The sequence below is a fragment of the Nymphaea colorata genome, chromosome 9 (genome assembly GCF_008831285.2).
Source record: "Nymphaea colorata isolate Beijing-Zhang1983 chromosome 9, ASM883128v2, whole genome shotgun sequence".
NCBI classification, from domain to species: domain Eukaryota; kingdom Viridiplantae; phylum Streptophyta; class Magnoliopsida; order Nymphaeales; family Nymphaeaceae; genus Nymphaea; species Nymphaea colorata.
Window position 1 is genome coordinate 9,942,497 of NC_045146.1, and position 12,275 is coordinate 9,954,771.

A 12,275-nucleotide genomic window follows, 5' to 3' on the forward strand; every position below is an offset into this window, starting at 1 on the left:
TGTTTAACCTTCCATATAACCGTTCCTTTTGGAAAGTAAAACTTGTACTCATCTCCATTTTTCTTATGCAAGAACTCAAGAGATGATACTCATACTACCGATATGAGTTCTAACCATTCCTCATACCTTTACTATGGGTAATGAAACCAATGACTAGGTTTATAGCATAAGTCTAAATTCTGATAATCATCCTAACCTATTGAGATCAAAACAAATGTGCCCTAGGCTCTGAAAAATCTTGGAGTTTTGACATCTCTGCATATCGTCAGACTTAGGATTAAATGAACTGATTTATAATTGAGGAACTTAGTTCATGTTTCTGATCATCATTGATCCATGCAAATGAAAACCTAAGTCTAATATGATGCATGCAAAACTAAGTTCATGCATTTGTTATATCTGGTTTCTAGGGTTTAAGGACGTAGCCCTAAAACCCCTAACATATGGAATCCAAGGACTTTTAAGATCCATACCCAAGGTCTGCGATCAAATATTAAGATCCAATATCATGATTCAAGATCCTGTTAGTAATTCTGCTAAGGATTGAGATCCAAAATCTTTTCGATTCAATTGTCAATTCTATGACCTAAGTTCAAAGTTATAGATCCAAGTTTAGGTTCTGATCCAATATCCATATCCAATTCAAAATTAGATCCAAATCCAAATTCTAAGATCCAAGTTCATTTGTTCAAGAATCTAGGTTTGATCCAATTAGCCTTGATTCGGTAGAAGCTCATGCAGCTTGGTCTCATGGACTTGGAATAGACATGTATAGAATTCGGCCAAAATGGGTTAAGGTTAGCTTAAATTAGGGTTTCATTAAGGGCAAGCCAAGGTTGGTTCCTATTTGACCAAGTTCTGAGAGTGAAAGTAAAAACACCTTGATTAGGTTCTAGGTTTAAGGTAAGCATCAACTAAGTTTAGTCAAACTTGACCAAGATAATAGACTTTTAAATTTAATCTATCTAGAATGGAGGAACTAACTAAACTGCAACATGTTTAACAAAAATTTAACCGGCATTAAAACAGAAATAAACTAACCCAGGCATGCAGAGCAAAAACCTAAACATGCTTAGGAAAAATGAAAAACCTAGAACATTCTATCGAATAAAGCAGCAAAAGAAAGGAACTGGATTGTAAAAAGAAAAGAAAAGAGAGAAGGAAGATAAAATTACCTGACTTGTTCCATGACTCTGACCATGATCCCAACTGGTTTTTTTGAACTTAGTCATCTAGATTGACTGTCCACTATTGTGACTTAAATCAAGCCTAGACGCAGACTTGAGAACCTAATAAAAATTTAACTTTCTCTCCTTAGTCTTTCCCAAGCACTTTTAGGGAATTTCTCAAAGGTGATGGCATACGGAACAAAGGAGGGAAGGGGGCACGTCCTCTTTTTATAGGTGTTTGGAGGAGTCTTCTCTAGGATTTCTGTATGTGACTAAACTTCTGGACAAGTCTTTAGCCATAAAGCACAAAATCATAGGCTAAAACAACAATTTTGATACATATTTGTTCATATCTCACTCATTTCTAATCAAAATTCAATTCTACAACAAATAGTGTGTTCCAAAGAAGTGTTGATTAGTTTGTGACGGACAGTTTTGGCTGACATATTGCATACAAGACAAATGATACATGAACATTAAGGAGAGAAATCACACACCAAACCATATATTAAACTAATATTCAATAGAAAAATATTTGTGTTGGCTCTGTATGAACACCAATCTGGGTTTCATCTACACCAAAATAATCAACTACTCATGTCCTATACAAATTGACGTCTAGTGCAGAATGAGAAATTGAAGTTACATTAAATGGACGTAATTCACATAAATGCTCACATGTTGATCAGGGACCTATATTTGATACTTGGATCTAGATCTAAAGAGAGTTCTAGAATTCAGATGTGGATATGATAGAAAGATTTGGCTCGGGATCAAAGATTGAGATTTGTGAATATGGATTTGCTCAAGTAGATTACATATATGAAATCTGGATCGAGGTTTGGACAAATGATCTAGACTAGGCATGGACCCTGGACTAAGTGGGTGCAAGCTGAATCAAAACATGTTGGACCTAGGCTTGATCTATGTCTAGACATAGTTGGACACATGTCCAACTGAGCTTGGGTCAAGTGGTTTAATTATGGTTCAGTTTTGACTTGGTTCAGTTCTAAGCATGCTCAGACTCTATGTGAGTCTACTAGGTTCGGCATTGATTTATACAAACTCTAACTTAGGTTCATGTGGCTCCTAATTTAGGTTTACAAAAAAATGCACATATATTGGTAAAAGACTAAAATGCCCCTACCATACAGTCAATGCTCTATAGGTTGGGTGAGCAGGCTGACCACACAAAAAGCTATGCAAGGTGCAAAGGAGGTGAGCAGATGGGTGATTTAGCTTCATTAATTTTGAATGTTTTGTTATTGGCATGATTTGGCATAATATTGATGGCAAAAATTCTCGTTTCAAGCAACAATTCAGGGAAACTTTAGCTTCATGGAGCCATGTGATTTTGTTTTGTACGAGTAGGCAATTAATTAGCATGATTGTGAATGGTGGGGTAGTTTACGGTAAGTACATGATTGAGTTTATGAGTGGTCAAGACATGTAGGCAATTATTTCAGTCCACTTTAACTTACATCCATAAAATGGCTGGACAATACATGTGGCTATGGCCTTCTTTGTTCTTGTCTGTAAACAAGTAAGCTTGTCAAAAACTGGAAATGTTTGTCCAATGTCTTCAAATGTCTAACCATCAAAAGGAAGTTCTAAACCAGAAATAACAATATGACATTGTAAGTTGTACACAATTTTCGAACAAAAGCGCAATGGCGTGGAGATTTTTTATCACAACTTCGTAATGGTTCTCTTAGTTTCATTTGTCTATTTGTATTTTACAACATGACTTCCTACATTATTATTTTCTTTTGGCTTTTGTCACTATATATAAAGAATAGACGAAGATGACTAGATAGTTTGATGTGCTATTGTCTTTCTTTCCAATAATACTAGTTAAAGTCAACCCAACACCAACACAACCAATCAGTTTCTTACCCAAGGTACAACAGGTTGGCTGTAAATATGTTTTGTCTCAAAACAACAGAAGAAGGTCATATGAGGGATGGCAATAGATTCATTTGCAACCCATGCTCTTGTCCTACAATTTAAAAGCATTTGAAGAGCAATTGAAGTAAACACACAAGTATTTATAATATGTGCACAAGTATTTTATTGATGGGTAATTTGGGAAGAGATATTTCATGTACCATGCATTCATCCCTCAAATACTCGGATTTGTGTTCCAGGTCGACCATGTAATGTAGTCTCATCTTATTGTGCACCTCAAAGATAGTATAATGGGCCCTATTGGTATATTGAGTTGAAACTAATTCTCAAAAAGAAGAGAAGAGTACCTATACACTTCTAAACAGATAAACTCAAACACAAGAAGCTGCTATTTCATTTCTCTTCATACCATGTGACAAATACATATATTTATGGGCCACGAAGTATCTTCTTCTACATTTGAGTTACATAATTCATTTATGCTTATTTAAACATGAAAACTCCTTATTCTGATAACTATTCATAATTTCATGACTTTTTCCTATGAAACTAATAAATTAATTCACTGTAAGTCAAGGATAACCTCATCGCTAGCTTGCATCATAACTCACGTTAACTACAAATTCAATACATGGAGCATTAACAACATTGCTTCCCCTTGATGTGACAACCAAATAGACCTAAACCTTCTCTAAATTTGACAAATTTTGAAAATGGCAATGACTTAGTAAAACCATCAACAACTTGATATTCATATGGACATCTTTTCATTGCAACAAGTCTTCTTAACACAACATTTCCAATGAAATGATATTTGAACTCTACATGTTTTGTTCTTTTATGGAAAACAAAGTTTTTTCATAGAGATATTTGAATTGTGTCACAAAAGAACACTGTAGGTTCCTTTTAATTTACCCTGACATCTTCTAAAGTTCTTCTCATCCAAATAGGTTGACATGCTATAGAAACAACTATACAATCAGCTTTTGTTGATGATAAAGCCAATGTGTCTTGCTTCTTTGAACTCTAGGTAACTACTTCAAACCCGAATGTGAAAATATATCCACTTGTGCTTTTACGTTCATCTATTGAACTTGCCCAATCAATAACCAAAAAAAATACATAAAGTGAGATTAGTGGGTGACTTGTACCATATTTCAAAATTAACAGTTGCATGAACATAATGCATAATGCCTTTAGTAGTTCCCAAGTAATCATTGATGGACAATGCATCAACCTTGAGGTCATGTTCATAGATAATCCAACATTTGGCCGACTATGTGTTAAGTACCTCTCTTGTGAGACAAAAGTATCTTCATCTAACTGAGGAAATAGTAATTAGAAAAATAAATCTAACAAGCCTAAATTTGTCCTCTCAATTTCATTCATTATGCACAATTTGAATTCATTTATTAAGCTCAAATGAATTGTATACATAGATAATGACATCAACATTTGTACTTACAAGTATAATGTTGTCATATTTCATATTTGCATACAATGTCGGTTCACTTTCACATGCCATGCATGTGGTGCTTGTTTAAGCTTGTATAATGTCATGTTTGACTTATATTTATATATATATATATATTCTTTTCCTACAATAACAAAACTTTGTGGTTGCTCTACATAAATTTCTTCATTTAAATAACCATTGAGAATGAGATTTCACGTCAAGTTGGAAAACTTTCCATCACAATTAAGCTGCAATTGTAAGAACCATATGAATTGTCTCATATCTAGAAACCAAAGTAAAAGTTTCAAGAAAATCATCACCATATTTTTTAACTTAGTCTTTTGCTACAAATCTTAATTTATATTTTTTTTAATCTTACCATCAACATTGTGTTTAACTATATAAACTCATTTTACCCCTATCAACACTTTATCATAGCATAAGTCCACTAGTTCTCAAGTTTTGTTCTTTTTTATCAATGAATTTTTTTCTTTCATTGAATTTACTCATTATGTGCTTTTGTATGCTTCATCATAACTTGATGGTTCAAATGTAAGAAAAGCAAATGAACATTTTTTGAATATGTCTTTGAGAGGCTTTACTTTTCTTGGAGGTGAATCTGAATGAAGTATACTTTCAAAAGTTTTCCATAATGAATTGTGTGTAAAAGGCACATTCTTTGATTATTCTCCTTTCAATTTATCAAATGGCACATGCTTTACTTCATCATTCTCTCATGTCCAGTAAATTTTTCATCAAAAATCACATCTCTCCTAATAATCACTTTTTTGTTACGGATTATAAAGTCTACATCCTTTAGCTTCAAAGCTAGGGCCATAAACATATACTTCGTTTTTATCCTTTACTCAATAGATACACAAATGTTGTTATTTCTTCTACATACACAAATGTTGTTATTTCTTCTACCCAAAATCATATATCATGCCATTCTGAAGAAGCTTGTTGCATGCTATTTTCACTTCTGTTCTATTTTTTCTTTCTACCACTCCGTTTTGTTGTGGTGATTTTGTTATAGAGATTTACATATGTATTCTATTTCTTTTGCAAAGCAGCTCAAATTCATTATAACAAATTCTTCTCCTCTATCAGTACAAACTACTTTTATGGGTACATTTTTTTTCTCAGCTAGTATTTTAGATTCTTTGTACTTGTCAAAGACATCATATTTTTGTGTTGTAAAGTAGACCACAGCCCATATGTTTATAATCATAAATAAATAGTAAAAATATTTACTCTTATTTATTGTCAATGTGTTCATTCAGCATGAACAAGTTCAAGTGGTTTCACTAGCTCTTCATGCTTGTTCTACTAGAAATGGAGTTCGATGTTGTTTTCTAAAAACACAACTTTCACAAACTTTATCAGTCATAAAAATAAATAATAAATCATGCACCATATTATTTCGAGTTAATAACTTAAAACCGCTATAATGCAAGTACTCATATTGTAGATGCCGCAATTTTGACTAATCATCAATAGTAGCCACTGAAGAACAGGTATCCATAGTTGCAACCTCAAGGAGAAACAACTTGTTTTGTAGCATGAAAGTTTTGCTATTATCATGTCAATTTTCTTCTTCTTTATTTCACAAATTTCATCATGAGAAAGATCAAATAATATTTTTGGATTAGGTGACATATACTAGGTAGGTAATCTAACAAACTAGGCATGAAATAAATATCTTGGATAAATTTGTCTTTACTTGATTTGATTTTCACATCAGTAGTACATTTTCCTTTCATTTTTACCTTGTTATCATCACCCAACCTGACTCCCCGCTTTACTAATTCATCAAGTGCTTTCTCTTTCCTATCATGTGATTGCTACAACCACTAATTAAAAACCAAGTCTCCTTTTTGCAATTGTCAACACTTCTAAGAAATAAATTAGCATAATCCTCTACAATATTTGCCTGTTGGTTATTCTTCTCAAAGCAATTTGCCTTGATATGTTCAAATTTCTTGCAATAAAAACATTGTTTTACTTTATAATTTAGTATGTAGGTATTACCTTTCTGAGAGAACTCTACACAATGCACATCCTCTTCCTCTGCCACGAAATATACCTCTATAACCTCTTTGATGCGACTTTAAATCCATATTTTTATCATCGGTCCCTTGCTTATTTTCTCCTTGTTCAAACTCTCTACTTTAGGTAGAAAATCATGCTCAACAACTTTATTTTTCAACTCTATTCATATGACTCTCATGTGCGAATAATGAATTGGTCAACTCATACAGGTTATATGATGAGAAATCCTTAGACTCTTCAATTTCAGTTACAACATAAACAAACTTAAGAAGAATACTTATTAAGACTTTGTCCACAATCTTTTAGTTAGAAATAATTTCTCGAAAGGACCTCATTTAGTTTATACTAACTATAAGTATGGAAAAGAAATCTTGAATAGATTCACTATTTTTTATAAAAAATGTAAAACTCGATGCAAGGTTTGTAACCTAATTGTGGTTACCCTCTTGTCTTCATGAAAATCTTGTCTTAAAATGTTATATGCTTGATTGGTTGTGGTTGGATTTGCGATTCTTGGAAAAAGGTCATATGTAACTGCTTGTTGCAAAATCTTGGGAAATAAAAAATGTTTTCGTCTTGATGCCCTAAAATTTATAATTTTAATATTGAAAATAGGAACCAAAGTTTGTGACAAGTTTAGGAAAGTCATACCAGATGTCACATTAATACCACAATGTGCAATGCTTGATGCAGTCCTATGGATGCATCCCTAATAATGAATCTCAAGAGGAAAAAAAGAAAATAAAGTTCACCAATGAGGCAATGTGGGCGTAGGTTGGTGGAATGTCATCTTCTGATCCAGCCCCTTACTACAATTACTTTTTAACCCCGCACCATGACCGTGATCTAAAAACTGAGGCCATACTATCCCTTCACGAGGTTTAGTAAGACACTACATACATTAAGTGTTGTTTAGCTGGGTAACGCTGAGATGTGGACCTTGGAGCCTGTAAACAATGTTGCGAACTCCCCAATGTTATCAATATTGCATCTGCTCCACATTTTATGTATCATATCACGCGAGCGAGTTCTGTGTGCCAACCCTATGTATGCAACAAGCATATGCCAGAGGTCGACCCTACTACCTATATGTAAAGTTCTGGTATTGACCTTTGTAACAGAAAAAAATACATGTGCATAATACAAGGGGTGGACCCTACTACCTATATGTAAAATTTCAGTATTGACCTTTGTGATAGAAAAGGTACATGTGCATATTTATTTTAATCCCTTACATTGCACAAACATAGCGTATCTACCTAACATGTGTTCCTTCACACCGCATGCATTCTTTCATGCAAAGGAAGAAATTCATCAAGAATAAAAAAAAGGAGAGAGAGATTAATTTCCATTGAATGAAGGAATGAGAGAGGAGGTTGCTGACAAAAAGAAAGGATGGTGAGTTCATAATAATGTCATTGTGCTATTTTTTCATTAATGTTAAATGACAAAGGCAATAGCTTGTACAAGGATTTTTTTTTTGGTTGGACATTTGAAGAAATCAAACAAGCACTTATGGAGGATCTAAAGGGAAGGTGAAGGTAGAGCTAAAAAAGAAAAAAAATGTTGACACAACAAGTATGGTGTCATATGAATCTTACAGACGAAATAAGGACCGAATCTCAGTTCAGGTGCTGATAACAAATTTTCGTGAAATAACAAATTGTTGACATAACGAATGTGTGATAACAAATTCATGGGACAAGTTTATGCATGAGATAACTAATGTGTGAGATAAGGTTCATTGTTGATTGACAGACTTTATGCGTGAGATAATGTTGAATGTTATTTGATTGAAGGAATTTATGCATGAGATGAATAATTCATGAGATAATGTTCAATGTTATTTGACTGATGGCCTTTAGGCATTGCAGATAGAATAGTGTATGAAATATCTATATCATTAGATGGCATGGTGCATGTGACATCCTCATCATCAGATGGTGACAAACATGAGATTGAGTCCCTGTGTGAGGAGATAAAGAATCCCAAAGAACTTGCTTTGGCTGTAGGAATGGAATTTGAGATGGAGGATCTTGAAGAATGTGTTTCTACTGTAGGAATGGAGTTCAAGATGAAGAATCCCAAAGAACGTGCTCCTTCTGTAGGAATGGAGTTCGAGATAGAGGAGACAACATACAGTTTCTACATTTATTATGTTTTTCACCACGGGTTCAATGTACGGAAGGGTAGGATGGAGAGAAACGGACATGGCATGGTTGTGAAAAGGTCATATGTTTGTTCAAAAGAAGACGGAAGAGAACAGTCCCATGTGTAAAGAATCACAAGGTTGATGCAAAGTGTGGTTGTGTTGCCAATCTGGAGCTGGTAAGGCATTTCAATGAAAAATATTAGATTCGTGCAGTGTCACATGTTAAAATAAGGGAGCTGGCTTATGGTCTAGGCATACTACCAAGGAATGCATATGACTTGTTTGTTAAAGTAGAAGGCAGTTATGAGAATGTTCCACTCACATGCATGAATCATAAAAACCATTTGAGGAGAAAGATGACAAAATTGATGGAAGAAAGAGAATTTATGGCATTGGTTGGATGCATTCAAAAAAGATTAAGCAAAGGCATAGGTCTTTATAGTGTCATTCAGATGGACAAGGATGGTAAGTCTTCTGGGCAGACTAAAGGTCAAGGTCAGATTATAGATGCTTCAGCAATGCACTTAATTTTAATACAACCATGAAGGTCAATACCTACGGCTGACTCTTTGCTCATTTCGTATGGGTGAACCATCACTCTAAAAGTTACATTCTTGGCAGTGCATTATGCTTTGATCAGACCACTAAAAGATTTGAGTGATTGTTCAAGGTATTCACTAAGGCCATGAATAGGAAGCACCCCAAAGTTGTGATGATGGATGGTGACAGTGACATAGCAGCTGCAGTGTCCCTCAGTATGTTTAGAGGCACATCATCATTTGTGCTTGTAGCATATATTCCAAAATGCAGCAAAGAACAGAACATAGGACATGTAATGAATCAGAAGTCTGGCTTTAATGAAAGTTTTGCAAATTGCATCCTTCAGTGTGAAGATGGTGAGACATTTGAATCTTTGTGGACACAAATGATTGAAGCATATAACCTACAAGAAAATATGTGGCTTCAAACATTATATAGGGACAAAGAAAAGTGGACACTGGCATATGGAAGACAATACTGTATAGGCATGATAAGCATATAGAGAGTAGAGAACATGCACACTGCACTAAAAAAAAAGAGTGTACTCTTGCTTACAAATATCTAAATTCATGAAACACTACGACACATTTTTTTATGGTCTTCAGGACTATGAGCTCAAAGAAGACCTGAAAGTATTTGTGTGTAAGGAAAAAGGTCATTCAAGTGACTAACTGTTTCATAGAATTATATGCATAATAACCAAGTTGCCATGTATACCTTATAATCAAAAGAGAGAGAGAGAGAGAGAGAGAGAGAGAGAGAGAGAGAGAGAGATTCGACTAAGACCAATGATGCATTCATGACCTATGACATCGAAACATGTATTGTCGAATGTTCTTGTAGTAAATTTGAATTTAAAGGTATTTTGTGTTGCCATGCTCTAAAGATGCTCGATCGAGAAGACATTTAGGAACTACTAGAAAGATACATCCTAAGAAGATAGACCAAAAGTGCAAAGTTAGAGATAATGAAGATTTATCATGAAATTTCTTTTTGTGATGGTCTTAAGCCTCACAACCTGTCCTATTGCCAGTATCTGTGCAGGAAAATGGCATATCTTGTAGACCTGACAGCAAGAAATGACCGAGCTTATGAATATATGACGCAGTTGGCAAAAGAAACCATAAAGAATGTTTTAACTCTATGCCATTACAGTGATGCAACAATTAAAAGCTAGCCCAAAACAATAGGTCCCATCACCCCAGACCCCTTGGAGAAGAAGAAAAGCCATGGTTCTGCAATCAATATCATGTTTGATACTTTTGGGGTCAACATTGTAAAATAAGAGGGCTCGACACAAACAATCAATGGTTTGAAGAAGAAGCTAATATCTGATAGGAGTTTGCATAAGACAAAAGATACCCTAGAAAAACAAGGCAAGAGAAGAAAAATGAAGCAAGAAAATCATCCTCGAGAAGTAGAGTATGTTAGGTTTAGAAATAATGTAGTTGAGACCTGTATGTCCTTCACATATATGCATGATTCATATGATCGTGGTGGTTTTACACAACTCATGGTAAGTTTTTTAAATTATACATATTTTGTATGTTTTAATTTTAATCACATTATGATAATCAATTTTGTTTAATTATTACAGAACCACATAGATTCAGTTGGTCCTTCCCAATTATGGCTAGCTCTAGCAATGATATTGAAATGGGCAAAAAAAGTTATCCATGTAACTAGCTCTTGTAATGTATCATACATTAAATTGTCTTCTTAAATTAATAGCCATTGAGATAACAATGCATCTACAAAAAAATTATAAATAAATAGAGATGAAATAACGTGATAACAATAGGAAAGGCAGGAACAATTATAAGAGAATGAGATAACAATGCGCCTACAAAGAAAGTGACAAGTAAATAGAGATGAAATAATGTGATAACATAATGAAAAGAATGGCTACAAAATAATCAGATAAGATGCATCTACAAAGAATGTGATAAGTAAATGGAGGCAAAATAATGTGATAATGTAATGAAATGAATGGTGAAAGGATGAAATAACAATGTGTTTATAAAAAAAGGTGATAAGTAAACGGAGATGAAATAACTCGATAATATAATGAAAGGAGTTTACAAGAGAATGAGATAACAATGCTCCTACAAAAAGGTGATAAGTAAAAGAATAGTTGCAAGAGAATGAGATAACAATGTGTCTACAAAGAACGTGATAAGTAAAAAAAGACAAAGTAATGTGATAACATAACGAAAAGAATGGTTACAAATAATTAGATAAGACATGTCTACGAAGAAGACGATAAGTAAACAGAGATGAAATAATGTGATAACATAACTAAATGAATGGTTACAAAATAATAAGATAACAAAGAGTACCGAAAAGGCGATAAGTAAATGAAATAATACAATAATGGCAGGAATGGTTATGAGAGAATGAGATAACAACACATCTTAAATGGACACAAAAAAATGTGAAAACATAAAGAATAAAATACCGAGTCTAAAAAGGGTGACAAGTAAACAGAGACAAAATAATGCAATAACATACCTAACATAATGCAGGAATAGTAACGAGAGATTGAGATAACCACTCATCAAAAAAAGTGCAATCATTAAACCGCATCAAAATAATGCAATAATAAATTTCATTGAGTTCATGACAGGGATAAGGTTACAAGTTTGTTCAAATTTCACCACATTTAGTTAATACAAGCAAGCTTTCTTTAGATTTTTTAATCATATTGGTAATATTAGCTTGGGTGAAGTTAATCTTTCTTTCGCACATTATCTCCTACATGTATTTCATCACAAACACACCATAGTCATAGTTGTTTGTTTGTTGTGGACATATAACTACAGCAAGTTTGTGGTCGTCCACCGTTTTGACACTGAAGACATGTCTCAAGCAATATTTTACAAAAAAATCAAATATTCTAACACACGAAACATAACTTATCCTAAAGATAGTTAAGGTTAAACTGCATACCAATCTGCAAATGTCTTCCACTATTTGATATTCCTCAAAGCCTAAGCAT